Genomic DNA, 14,143 nt, shown 5'->3' with positions numbered 1-14,143 from the left:
CTGACCCACACTCGCTCCCTGACCTTCACCCACTCCCTGACCCTCACCCACTCTATAACCCTCACTCACTCCCTGACCCTCTTTCACTCCCTGACCCTTGCCCACTCCCTGACCCTCATTCGCTCCCTGACCCTCACCAACTCCCTGACCCTCACTCACTCCCTGGCCCTCACTCACTCCCAGGCCCTCACCCACTCCAGGACCCTCACGCCCTCCCTGACCCTCACCCACTCCATGACCCTCACCCACTCCCTGACCCTCACCCACTTCATGACCCTCACCCACTCCCTGACCCTCACCCGCTCCCTGACCCTCTCCCAATCCCTGACCCTCACCCTCTCTCTGACCCTCACCCACTCCCTGACCCTAATCCCGCTCCCTAACCCGCACCCACTCCCTGACCCTCACCAACTCCCTGACCCCTCACCAACTCCATGACCCTCACCCACTCCCTGACCCTCACCATCTCAATGACTCTCACTAACTCCCTGACCCTCACCCACTCCCAGACCCGCACCATCTCCCTGACCTTCACCCACTCCCTGACCCTCCACTCCCTGACCCTCACCCACTCCCTGACCCTCACCCACTCGTTGACCCTCACCCACTCCCTGACCCTTACCCACTCGCTGATCCTCACTCACTTCCTGATCCTACCCCACTCCCTGACCCTCACCCACTTTCTGACCCTCACCCACTCCCTGACCCTCACCCGCTCTCTGACCCTTACCCACTCCCTGACCCTCACCCACTCCCTGACCCTCACCTACTCCCTGACCCTCACCCACTCCCTGACCTTCACCCTCTCCCTGACCCACACCCACTCCCAGACCCTCACCCGCTCCCTGACCCTCACCCACTCCCTGACCTTCACCAACTCCCTGATCCTCACCCACTCCCTGACCTTCTTTCACTCACTGACCCTCACCCACTCCCTGACCCTCTCCTGCTCTCTGACCCTCACCCACTCCCTGACCCTCACCCAGTCCCTGATCCTCACCCACTCCCTGAATCTCACCCACTCCCTGACCTTCACCCTCTCCCTGACCCTCACCTGCTCCCTGACCCTCACCCGCTCCCTGACCCTCACCACTCCCTGACCCACACCCACTCCCTGACCCTCAAACACTTCCCGACCCTCACCTACTCCCTGACCCTCACCCTCTCCATGACCCTCAAACACTCCCCGACCCTCAATCACTCCCTGACCCTCACCCTCTCCCTGACCCTCACCCACTCCCTGACCTTCACCCTCTCTCTGACCCTCACCTACTCCATGACCCTCACCCACTCCGTGACCCTCACCCACTCCCTTACCCTCAAACACTCCCCGACCCTCACCCACTCTCTGACCCTCACCCACTCCCTGACCTTCAAACACTCCCCGACCGTCACCCACTCCCAGACCCTCACCCTCTTCCTGACCCTCACCCACTCCCTGACCCTCACCCACTCCCTGACCCTCACCCACTCCCTGACCCTCATCTTCTCCCTGATCCCTCACCCTCTCCCTGACCCTCACCCACTCCCTGACCCTCACTCAGTCCCTGACCCTCACCCACTCCCTGACCCTCACCCACTCCCTGACCCTCACAAACTCCCTGACCCTCACCAACTCCCTGACCTTCCCCCTCTCCCTGACCCTTACCTACTCCCTGACCCTCACCCACTCCCTGACCTTTACCCTCTCCCTGACCCTCACCTACTCCTTGATCCCTCACCCGCTCCCTGACCTTCACCCTCTCCCTGACCCCTCACCTACTCCGTGACCCTCACCCGCTCCCTTATCCTCACACCCTCCATGACCCTCACCCACTCCCTGACCCTCAAACACTCCCCGACCCTCACCCACTCCATAACCCTCACCCTCTCCCTGATCCTCAAACACTCCCTGACCTTCACCCACTCCCTGACCCTCACCCTTTCCCTGACCCTCACCCACTCCCTGAACTTCACCCTCTCCCTGACCCTCACCTACTCCCTGATTCTAACCCGCTCCCTGACGCTCACCCACTCCCTGACCCCTCACCCACACCCTGACCCTCACTCGCTCCCTGACCTTCACCCACTCACTGACCCTCACCAACTCTATGACCCTCACTCACTCCCTGACCCTCTTTCACTCCCTGACCCACGCCCACTTCCTGACCCTCATTCGCTCCCTGACCCTCACTCACTCCCTGGCCCTCACTCACTCCCAGGCCCTCACCCACTCCCTGACCCTCACGCCCTCCCTGACCCTCACCCGCTCCCTGATCCTCACCCCCTCCCTGACCCTCACCCACTCCCTGACCCTCAAACACTCCCCGACCCTCACCCACTCCATAACCCTCACCCTCTCCCTGATCCTCAAACACTCCCTGACCTTCACCCACTCCCTGACCCTCACCCTCTCCCTGACCCTCACCCACTCCCTGAAATTCACACTCTCCCTGACCCTCACCTACTCCCTGATTCTAACCCGCTCCCTGACCCTCACCCACTCCCTGACCCCTCACCCACACCCTGACCCTCACTCGCTCCCTGACCTTCACCCACTCCCTGACCCTCACCAACTCTATGACCCTCACTCACTCCCTGACCCTCTTTCACTCGCTGACCCTCGCCCACTTCCTGACCCTCATTCGCTCCCTGACCCTCACTCACTCCCTGGCCCTCACTCACTCCCAGGCCCTCACCCACTCCCTGACCCTCACGCCCTCCCTGACCCTCACCCACTCCCTGACCCTCACCCACTCCCTGACCCTCACCCACTCCATGACCCTCACCCGCTCCCTGACCCTCACCCGCTCCCTGACCCTCTCCCAATCCCTGACCCTCACCCTCTCTCTGACCCTCACCCACTCCCTGACCCTAATCCCGCTCCCTAACCCTCACCCACTCCCTGACCCTCACCCACTCCCTGACCCCTCAACAACTCCATGACCCTCACCCACTCCCTGACCCTCACCATCTCAATGACCCTCACTAACTCCCTGACCCTCACCCACTCCCTGACCCTCACCATCTCCCTGACCCTCACCCACTCCCTGACCCTCCACTCCCTGACCCTCACCCACTCCCTGACCCTCACCCACTCGTTGACCCTCACCCACTCCCTGACCCTTACCCACTCGCTGATCCTCACTCACTTCCTGATCCTCACCCACTCCCTGACCCTCACCCACTTTCTGACCCTCACCCACTCCCTGACCCTCACCCGCTCTCTGACCCTCACCCACTCCCTGACCCTCACGCACTCCCTGACCCTCACCCACTCCCTGACCCTCACCCACTCTCTGACCTTCACCCTCTCCCTGACCCACACCCACTCCCTGACCCTCATCCACTCCCTGACCCTCACCCACTCCCTGACCCTCACCAACTCCCTGATCCTCACCCACTCCCTGACCCTCTTTCACTCCCTGACCCTCACCCACTCCCTGACCCTCTCCTGCTCTCTGACCCTCACCCACTCACTGACCCTCACCCTTTCCCTGATCCTCACCCACTCCCTGACCCTCACCCACTCCCTGACCTTCACCCTCTTCCTGACCCTCACCTACTCCCTGACCCTCACCCGCTCCCTGACCCTCACCCACTCCCTGACCCACACCCACTCCCTGACCCTCAAACACTTCCCGACCCTCACCCACTCCCTGACCCTCACCAACTCTATGACCCTCACTCACTCCCTGACCCTCGCCCACTCCCTGACCCTCGCCCACTCCCTGACCCTCATTCGCTCCCTGACCCTCACCAACTAACTGACCCTCACTCACTCCCTGGCCCTCACTCACTTTCAGGCCCTCACCCACTCCCTGACCCTCACGCCCTCCCTGACCCTCACCCACTCCATGACCCTTACCCACTCCCTGACCCTCACCCACTCCCTGACCCCTCAACAACTCCATGACCCTCACCCACTCCCTGACCCTCACCCTCTCCCTGACCCTCAAACACTCCCCGACCCTCACCAACTCCCTGACCCTCACCCTCTCCCTGACCCTCACCCACTCCCTGACCTTCACCCTCTCTCTGACCCTCACCTACTCCCTGACCCTCACCCGCTCTCTGAACTTCACCCTCTCCCTGACCCTCACCCACTCCCTGACCCTCATCTTCTCCCTGATCCCTCACCCTCTCCCTGACCCTCACCCACTCCCTGACCCTCACTCAGTCCCTGACCCTCACCCACTCCCTGACCCTCACCCACTCTCTGACCCTCACCCAATCCCTGACCCTCACCCACTAACTGACCCTCACCCACTCCCTGACACTCACCCACTCCCTGACCCTCACCCACTCCCTGACGCTCACCCGCTCCCTGACCCTCACCCACTCTCTGACCCTCACCCACTCCCTGACCCTCACCCACTCCCTGACCCTCTCAAACTCTCTGACCCTAACCAACTCCCTGACCTTCCCCCTCTCCCTGAACCTTACCTACTCCCTGACCCTCACCCACTCCCTGACTTTCACCCTCTCCCTGACCCTCACCTACTCCCTGACCCCTCACCCGCTCCCTGACCTTCACCCTCTCCCTGACCCCTCACCTACTCCGTGACCCTCACCCGCTCCCTGATCCTCACCCCCTCCCTGACCCTCACCCACTCCCTGACCCTCAAACACTCCCCGACCCTCACCCACTCCATAACCCTCACCCTCTCCCTGATCCTCAAACACTCCCTGACCTTCACCCACTCCCTGACCCTCACCCTCTCCCTGACCCTCACCCACTCCCTGATCTTCACCCTCTCCCTGACCCTCACCTACTCCCTGATTCTAACCCGCTCCCTGACCCTCACCCACTCCCTGGCCCCTCACCCACACCCTGACCCACACTCGCTCCCTGACCTTCACCCACTCCCTGACCCTCACCCACTCTATGACCCTCACTCACTCCCTGACCCTCTTTCACTCCCTGACCCTCGCCCACTCCCTGACCCTCATTCGCTCTCTGACCCTCACCAACTCCCTGCACCCTCACTCACTCCCTGGCCCTCACTCACTCCCAGGCCCTCACCCACTCCCTGACCCTCACGCCCTCCCTGACCCTCACCCACTCCATGACCCTCACCCACTCCCTGACCCTCACCCACTTCATGACCCTCACCCGCTCCCTGACCCTCTCCCAATCCCTGACCCTCACCCTCTCTCTGACCCTCACCCACTCCCTGACCCTAATCCCGCTCCCTAACCCTCACAAACTCCCTGACCCTCACCCACTCCCTGACCCCTCACCAACTCCCTGATCCTCACCCACTCCCTGAACCTCTTTCACTCCCTGACCCTCACCCACTCCCTGACCCTCTCCTGCTCTCTGACCCTCACCCACTCCCTGACCCTCATCCACTCCCTGACCCTCACCCACTCCCTGAACCTCACCCACTCCCTGACCTTCACCCTCTCCCTGTCCCTCACCTGCTCCCTGACCCTCACCCGCTCCCTGACCCTCACCCACTCCCTGACCACACCCACTCCCAGACACTCAAACACCTCCCGACCCTCACCTACTCCCTGACCCTCACCCTCTCTCTGACCCTCACCTACTCCCTGACCCTCACCCGCTCTCTGAACTTCACCCTCTCCCTGACCCTCACCCACTCCCTGACCCTCATCTTCTCCCTGATCCCTCACCCTCTCCCTGACCCTCACCCACTCTCTGACCCTCACCCAATCCCTGACCCTCACCCACTAACTGACCCTCACCCACTCCCTGACACTCACTCAGTCCCTGACCCTCACCCACTCCCTGACCCTCACCCACTCTCTGACCCTCACCCAATCCCTGACCCTCACCCACTAACTGACCCTCACCCACTCCCTGACACTCACCCACTCCCTGACCCTCACCCACTCCCTGACGCTCACCCGCTCCCTGACCCTCACCCACTCTCTGACCCTCACCCACTCCCTGACCCTCACCCACTCCCTGACCCTCTCAAACTCTCTGACCCTCACCAACTCCCTGACCTTCCCCCTCTCCCTGAACCTTACCTACTCCCTGACCCTCACCCACTCCCTGACTTTCACCCTCTCCCTGACCCTCACCTACTCCCTGACCCCTCACCCGCTCCCTGACCTTCACCCTCTCCCTGACCCCTCACCTACTCCGTGACCCTCACCCGCTCCCTGATCCTCACCCCCTCCCTGACCCTCACCCACTCCCTGACCCTCAAACACTCCCCGACCCTCACCCACTCCATAACCCTCACCCTCTCCCTGATCCTCAAACACTCCCTGACCTTCACCCACTCCCTGACCCTCACCCTCTCCCTGACCCTCACCCACTCCCTGATCTTCACCCTCTCCCTGACCCTCACCTACTCCCTGATTCTAACCCGTTCCCTGACCCTCACCCACTCCCTGAACCTCACCCACTCCCTGACCTTCACCCTCTCCCTGTCCCTCACTTGCTCCCTGACCCTCACCCGCTCCCTGACCCTCACCCACTCCCTGACCACACCCACTCCCAGACACTCAAACACCTCCCGACCCTCACCTACTCCCTGACCCTCACCCTCTCCCTGACCCTCAAACACTCCCCTACCCTCACCTACTACCTGACCCTCACCCTCTCCCTGACCCTCACCCACTATCTGACCTTCACCCTCTCTCTGACACTCACCTACTCCCTGACCCTCATCCGCTCCCTGACCTTCACCCTCTCCCTGACCCTCACCTACTACCTGAGCCTCACCTGCTCCCTGACCCTCATCCACTCCCTGACCCTCACCCACTCCCTGAAACTCACCCACTCCCAAACCCTCATCTTCTCCCTGATCCCTCACCCTCTCCCTGACCCTCACCCACTCCCTGACCCTCACCCAGTCCCTGACCCTCACCCACTCCCTGACCCTTACCTACTCCCTGACCCTCACCCACTCCCTGACTTTCACCCTCTCCCTGACCCTCAACTACTCCCTGACCCTTCACCCGCTCCCTGACCTTCACCCTCTCCCTGACCCCTCACCTACTCCGTGACCCTCACCCGCTCCCTGATCCTCACCCCCTCCCTGACCCTCACCCACTCCCTGACCCTCAAACACTCCCCGACCCTCACCCACTCCATAACCTTCACCCTCTCCCTGATCCTCAAACACTCCCTGACCTTCACCCACTCCCTGACCCTCACCCTCTCCCTGACCCTCACCAACTCCCTGATCCTCACCCACTCCCTGACCCTCTTTCACTCCCTGACCCTCAGACACTCCATAACCCTCACCCTCTCCCTGATCCTCAAACACTCCCTGACCTTCACCAACTCCCTGACCCTCACCCTCTCCCTGACCCTCACCTACTCCCTGATCTTCACCCTCTCCCTGACCCTCACCTACTCCCTGATTCTAACCCGCTCCCTGACCCTCACCCTCTCCCTGACCCCTCACCTACTCCGTGACCCTCACCCGCTCCCTGATCCTCACCCCCTCCCTGACCCTCACCCACTCTCTGACCCTCAAACACTCCCCGACCCTCACCCACTCCATAACCCTCACCCTCTCCCTGATCCTCAAACACTCCCTGACCTTCACCAACTCCCTGACCCTCACCCTCTCCCTGACCCCTCACCCGCTCCCTGACCTTCACCCTCTCCCTGACCCCTCACCTACTCCGTGACCCTCACCCGCTCCCTGATCCTCACCCCCTCCCTGACCCTCACCCACTCTCTGACCATCAAACACTCCCCGACCCTCACCAACTCCATAACCCTCACCCTCTCCCTGATCCTCAAACACTCCCTGACCTTCACCAACTCCCTGACCCTCACCCTCTCCCTGACCCTCACCTACTCCCTGATCTTCACCCTCTCCCTGACCCTCACCTACTGCCTGATTCTAACCCGCTCCCTGACCCTCACCCACTCCCTGACCCCTCACCCACACCCTGACCCACACTCGCTCCCTGACCTTCACCCACTCCCTGACCCTCACCCACTCTATGACCCTCACTCACACCCTGTCCCTCTTTCACTCCCTGACCCTCGCCCACTCCCTAACCCTCATTCGCTCCCTGACCCTCACCAACTCCCTGCACCCTCACTCACTCCCTGGCCCTCACTCACTCCCAGGCCCTCACCCACTCCCTGACCCTCACGCCCTCCCTGACCCTCACCCACTCCATGACCCTCACCCACTCCCTGACCCTCACCCACTTCATGACCCTCACCCACTCTCCGACCCTCACCCGCTCCCTGACCCTCTCCCAATCCCTGACCCTCACCCTCTCTCTGACCCTCACCCACTCCCTGACCCTAATCCCGCTCCCTAACCCTCACAAACTCCCTGACCCTCACCCACTCCCTGACCCCTCACCAACTCCCTGATCCTCACCCACTCCCTGAACCTCTTTCACTCCCTGACCCTCACCCACTCCCTGACCCTCTCCTGCTCTCTGACCCTCACCCACTCCCTGACCCTCATCCACTCCCTGACCCTCACCCACTCCCTGACCCTCACCCACTCCCTGACCTTCACCCTCTCCCTGACCCTCACCTGCTCCCTGACCCTCACCCGCTCCCTGACCCTCACCCACTCCCTGACCACACCCACTCCCAGACCCTCAAACACCTCCCGACCCTCACCTTCTCCCTGACCCTCACCCTCTCCCTGACCCTCAAACACTCCCCGACCCTCACCTACTCCCTGACCCTCACCCTCTCCCTGACCCTCACCCACTATCTGACCTTCACCCTCTCTCTGACACTCACCTACTACCTGAGCCTCACCTGCTCCCTGACCCTCACCCACTCCCTGACCCTCACCCACTCCCTGACCCTCAAACACTCCCCGACCCTCACCCACTCTCTGACCCTCACCCACTCCCTGACCTTCAAACACTCCCCGACCCTCACCCTCTCCCAGACCCTCACCCTCTTCCTGACCCTCACCCACTCCCTAACCCTCACCCACTCCCAAACCCTCATCTTCTCCCTGATCCCTCACCCTCTCCCTGACCCTCACCCACTCCCTGACCCTCACCCAGTCCCTGACCCTCACCCACTCCCTGACCCTTACCTACTCCCTGACCCTCACCCACTCCCTGACTTTCACCCTCTCCCTGACCCTCAACTACTCCCTGACCCCTCACTCGCTCCCTGACCTTCACCCTCTCCCTGATCCCTCACCTACTCCGTGACCCTCACCCGCTCCCTGATCCTCACCCCCTCCCTGACCCTCACCCACTCCCTGACCCTCAAACACTCCCCGACCCTTACCCACTCCATAACCCTCACCCTCTCCCTGATCCTCAAACACTCCCTGACCTTCACCCACTCCCTGACCCTCACCCTCTCCCTGACCCTCACCAACTCCCTGATCCTCACCCACTCCCTGACCTTCTTTCACTCCCTGACCCTCAGACACTCCTTGACCCTCTCCTGCTCTCTGACCCTCACCCACTCCCTGACCCTCACCCACTCCCTGATCCTCACCCACTCCCTGACCCTCACCCACTCCCTGACCTTCACCCTCTCCCTGACCCTCACCTGCTCCCTGACCCTCACCCGCTCCCTGACCCTCACCCACTCCCTGACCCACACCCACTCCCAGACCCTCAAACACTTCCCGACCCTCACCTACTCCCTGACCCTCACCCTCTCCCTGACCCTCAAACACTCCCCGACCCTCACCAACTCCCTGACCCTCACCCTCTCCCTGACCCTCACCCACTCCCTGACCTTCACCCTCTCTCTGACCCTCACCTACTCCCTGACCCTCACCCGCTCTCTGAACTTCACCCTCTCCCTGACCCTCACCCACTCCCTGACCCTCATCTTCTCCCTGATCCCTCACCCTCTCCCTGACCCTCACCCACTCCCTGACCCTCACTCAGTCCCTGACCCTCACCCACTCCCTGACCCTCACCCACTCTCTGACCCTCACCCAATCCCTGACCCTCACCCACTAACTGACCCTCACCCACTCCCTGACACTCACCCACTCCCTGACCCTCACCCACTCCCTGACGCTCACCCGCTCCCTGACCCTCACCCACTCTCTGACCCTCACCCACTCCCTGACCCTCACCCACTCCCTGACCCTCTCAAACTCTCTGACCCTCGCCAACTCCCTGACCTTCCCCCTCTCCCTGAACCTTACCTACTCCCTGACCCTCACCCACTCCCTGACTTTCACCCTCTCCCTGACCCTCACCTACTCCCTGACCCCTCACCCGCTCCCTGACCTTCACCCTCTCCCTGACCCCTCACCTACTCCGTGACCCTCACCCGCTCCCTGATCCTCACCCCCTCCCTGACCCTCACCCACTCCCTGACCCTCAAACACTCCCCGACCCTCACCCACTCCATAACCCTCACCCTCTCCCTGATCCTCAAACACTCCCTGACCTTCACCCACTCCCTGACCCTCACCCTCTCCCTGACCCTCACCCACTCCCTGATCTTCACCCTCTCCCTGACCCTCACCTACTCCCTGATTCTAACCCGCTCCCTGACCCTCACCCACTCCCTGGCCCCTCACCCACACCCTGACCCACACTCGCTCCCTGACCTTCACCCACTCCCTGACCCTCACCCACTCTATGACCCTCACTCACTCCCTGACCCTCTTTCACTCCCTGACCCTCGCCCACTCCCTGACCCTCATTCGCTCTCTGACCCTCACCAACTCCCTGCACCCTCACTCACTCCCTGGCCCTCACTCACTCCCAGGCCCTCACCCACTCCCTGACCCTCACGCCCTCCCTGACCCTCACCCACTCCATGACTCTCACCCACTCCCTGACCCTCACCCACTTCATGACCCTCACCCGCTCCCTGACCCTCTCCCAATCCCTGACCCTCACCCTCTCTCTGACCCTCACCCACTCCCTGACCCTAATCCCGCTCCCTAACCCTCACAAACTCCCTGACCCTCACCTACTCCCTGACCCCTCACCAACTCCCTGATCCTCACCCACTCCCTGAACCTCTTTCACTCCCTGACCCTCACCCACTCCCTGACCCTCTCCTGCTCTCTGACCCTCACCCACTCCCTGACCCTCATCCACTCCCTGACCCTCACCCACTCCCTGAACCTCACCCACTCCCTGACCTTCACCCTCTCCCTGTCCCTCACCTGCTCCCTGACCCTCACCCGCTCCCTGACCCTCACCCACTCCCTGACCACACCCACTCCCAGACCCTCAAACACCTCCCGACCCTCACCTACTCCCTGACCCTCACCCTCTCCCTGACCCTCAAACACTCCCCGACCCTCACCTACTACCTGACCCTCACACTCTCCCTGACCCTCACCCACTATCTGACCTTCACCCTCTCTCTGACACTCACCTACTCCCTGACCCTCATCCGCTCCCTGACCTTCACCCTCTCCCTGACCCTCACCTACTACCTGAGCCTCACCTGCTCCCTGACCCTCATCCACTCCCTGACCCTCACCCACTCACTAACCCTCAAACACTCCCCGACCCTCACCCTCTCCCAGACCCTCACCCTCTTCCTGACCCTCACCCACTCCCTGACCCTCACCCACTCCCTGAAACTCACCCACTCCCAAACCCTCATCTTCTCCCTGATCCCTCACCCTCTCCCTGACCCTCACCCACTCCCTGACCCTCACCCAGTCCCTGACCCTCACCCACTCCCTGACCCTTACCTACTCCCTGACCCTCACCCACTCCCTGACTTTCACCCTCTCCCTGACCCTCAACTACTCCCTGACCCCTCACCCGCTACCTGACCTTCACCCTCTCCCTGACCCCTCACCTACTCCGTGACCCTCACCCGCTCCCTGATCCTCACCCCCTCCCTGACCCTCACCCACTCCCTGACCCTCAAACACTCCCCGACCCTCACCCACTCCATAACCCTCACCCTCTCCCTGATCCTCAAACACTCCCTGACCTTCACCCACTCCCTGACCCTCACCCTCTCCCTGACCCTCACCAACTCCCTGATCCTCACCCACTCCCTGACCCTCTTTCACTCCCTGACCCTCAGACACTCCATAACCCTCACCCTCTCCCTGATCCTCAAACACTCCCTGACCTTCATCAGCTCCCTAACCCTCACCCTCTCCCTGACCCTCACCTACTCCCTGATCTTCACCCTCTCCCTGACCCTCACCTACTCCCTGATTCTAACCCGCTCCCTGACCCTCACCCTCTCCCTGACCCCTCACCTACTCCGTGACCCTCACCCGCTCCCTGATCCTCACCCCCTCCCTGACCCTCACCCACTCTCTGACCATCAAACACTCCCCGACCCTCACCAACTCCATAACCCTCACCCTCTCCCTGATCCTCAAACACTCCCTGACCTTCACCAACTCCCTGACCCTCACCCTCTCCCTGACCCTCACCTACTCCCTGATCTTCACCCTCTCCCTGACCCTCACCTACTGCCTGATTCTAACCCGCTCCCTGACCCTCACCCACTCCCTGACCCCTCACCCACACCCTGACCCACACTCGCTCCCTGACCTTCACCCACTCCCTGACCCTCACCCACTCTATGACCCTCACTCACACCCTGTCCCTCTTTCACTCCCTGACCCTCGCCCACTCCCTAACCCTCATTCGCTCCCTGACCCTCACCAACTCCCTGCACCCTCACTCACTCCCTGGCCCTCACCCACTCCCTGACCCTCACGCCCTCCCTGACCCTCACCCACTCCATGACCCTCACCCACTCCCTGACCCTCACCCACTTCATGACCCTCACCCACTCTCCGACCCTCACCCGCTCCCTGACCCTCTCCCAATCCCTGACCCTCACCCTCTCTCTGACCCTCACCCACTCCCTGACCCTAATCCCGCTCCCTAACCCTCACAAACTCCCTGACCCTCACCCACTCCCTGACCCCTCACCAACTCCCTGATCCTCACCCACTCCCTGAACCTCTTTCACTCCCTGACCCTCACCCACTCCCTGACCCTCTCCTGCTCTCTGACCCTCACCCACTCCCTGACCCTCATCCACTCCCTGACCCTCACCCACTCCCTGACCCTCACCCACTCCCTGACCTTCACCCTCTCCCTGACCCTCACCTGCTCCCTGACCCTCACCCGCTCCCTGACCCTCACCCACTCCCTGACCACACCCACTCCCAGACCCTCAAACACCTCCCGACCCTCACCTTCTCCCTGACCCTCACCCTCTCCCTGACCCTCAAACACTCCCCGACCCTCACCTACTCCCTGACCCTCACCCTCTCCCTGACCCTCACCCACTATCTGACCTTCACCCTCTCTCTGACACTCACCTACTACCTGAGCCTCACCTGCTCCCTGACCCTCACCCACTCCCTGACCCTCACCCACTCCCTGACCCTCTTTCACTCCCTGACCCTCACCCACTCTCTGACCCTCACCCACTCCCTGACCTTCAAACACTCCCCGACCCTCACCCTCTCCCAGACCCTCACCCTCTTCCTGACCCTCACCCACTCCCTAACCCTCACCCACTCCCAAACCCTCATCTTCTCCCTGATCCCTCACCCTCTCCCTGACCCTCACCCACTCCCTGACCCTCACCCAGTCCCTGACCCTCACCCACTCCCTGACCCTTACCTACTCCCTGACCCTCACCCACTCCCTGACTTTCACCCTCTCCCTGACCCTCAACTACTCCCTGACCCCTCACTCGCTCCCTGACCTTCACCCTCTCCCTGACCCCTCACCTACTCCGTGACCCTCACCCGCTCCCTGATCCTCACCCCCTCCCTGACCCTCACCCACTCCCTGACCCTCAAACACTCCCCGACCCTTACCCACTCCATAACCCTCACCCTCTCCCTGACCCTCACCCAGTCCCTGACCCTCACCCACTCCCTGACCCTTACCTACTCCCTGACCCTCACCCACTCCCTGACTTTCACCCTCTCCCTGACCCTCAACTACTCCCTGACCCCTCACCCGCTACCTGACCTTCACCCTCTCCCTGACCCCTCACCTACTCCGTGACCCTCACCCGCTCCCTGATCCTCACCCCCTCCCTGACCCTCACCCACTCCCTGACCCTCAAACACTCCCCGACCCTCACCCACTCCATAACCCTCACCCTCTCCCTGATCCTCAAACACTCCCTGACCTTCACCCACTCCCTGACCCTCACCCTCTCCCTGACCCTCACCAACTCCCTGATCCTCACCCACTCCCTGACCCTCTTTCACTCCCTGACCCTCAGACACTCCATAACCCT

This window comes from Procambarus clarkii, chromosome 15 (genome assembly GCF_040958095.1).
Source record: "Procambarus clarkii isolate CNS0578487 chromosome 15, FALCON_Pclarkii_2.0, whole genome shotgun sequence".
NCBI lineage: Eukaryota > Metazoa > Arthropoda > Malacostraca > Decapoda > Cambaridae > Procambarus > Procambarus clarkii.
The sequence above is the reverse complement of the archived record's forward strand: the minus strand, read 5'-3'. Positions refer to the sequence as shown.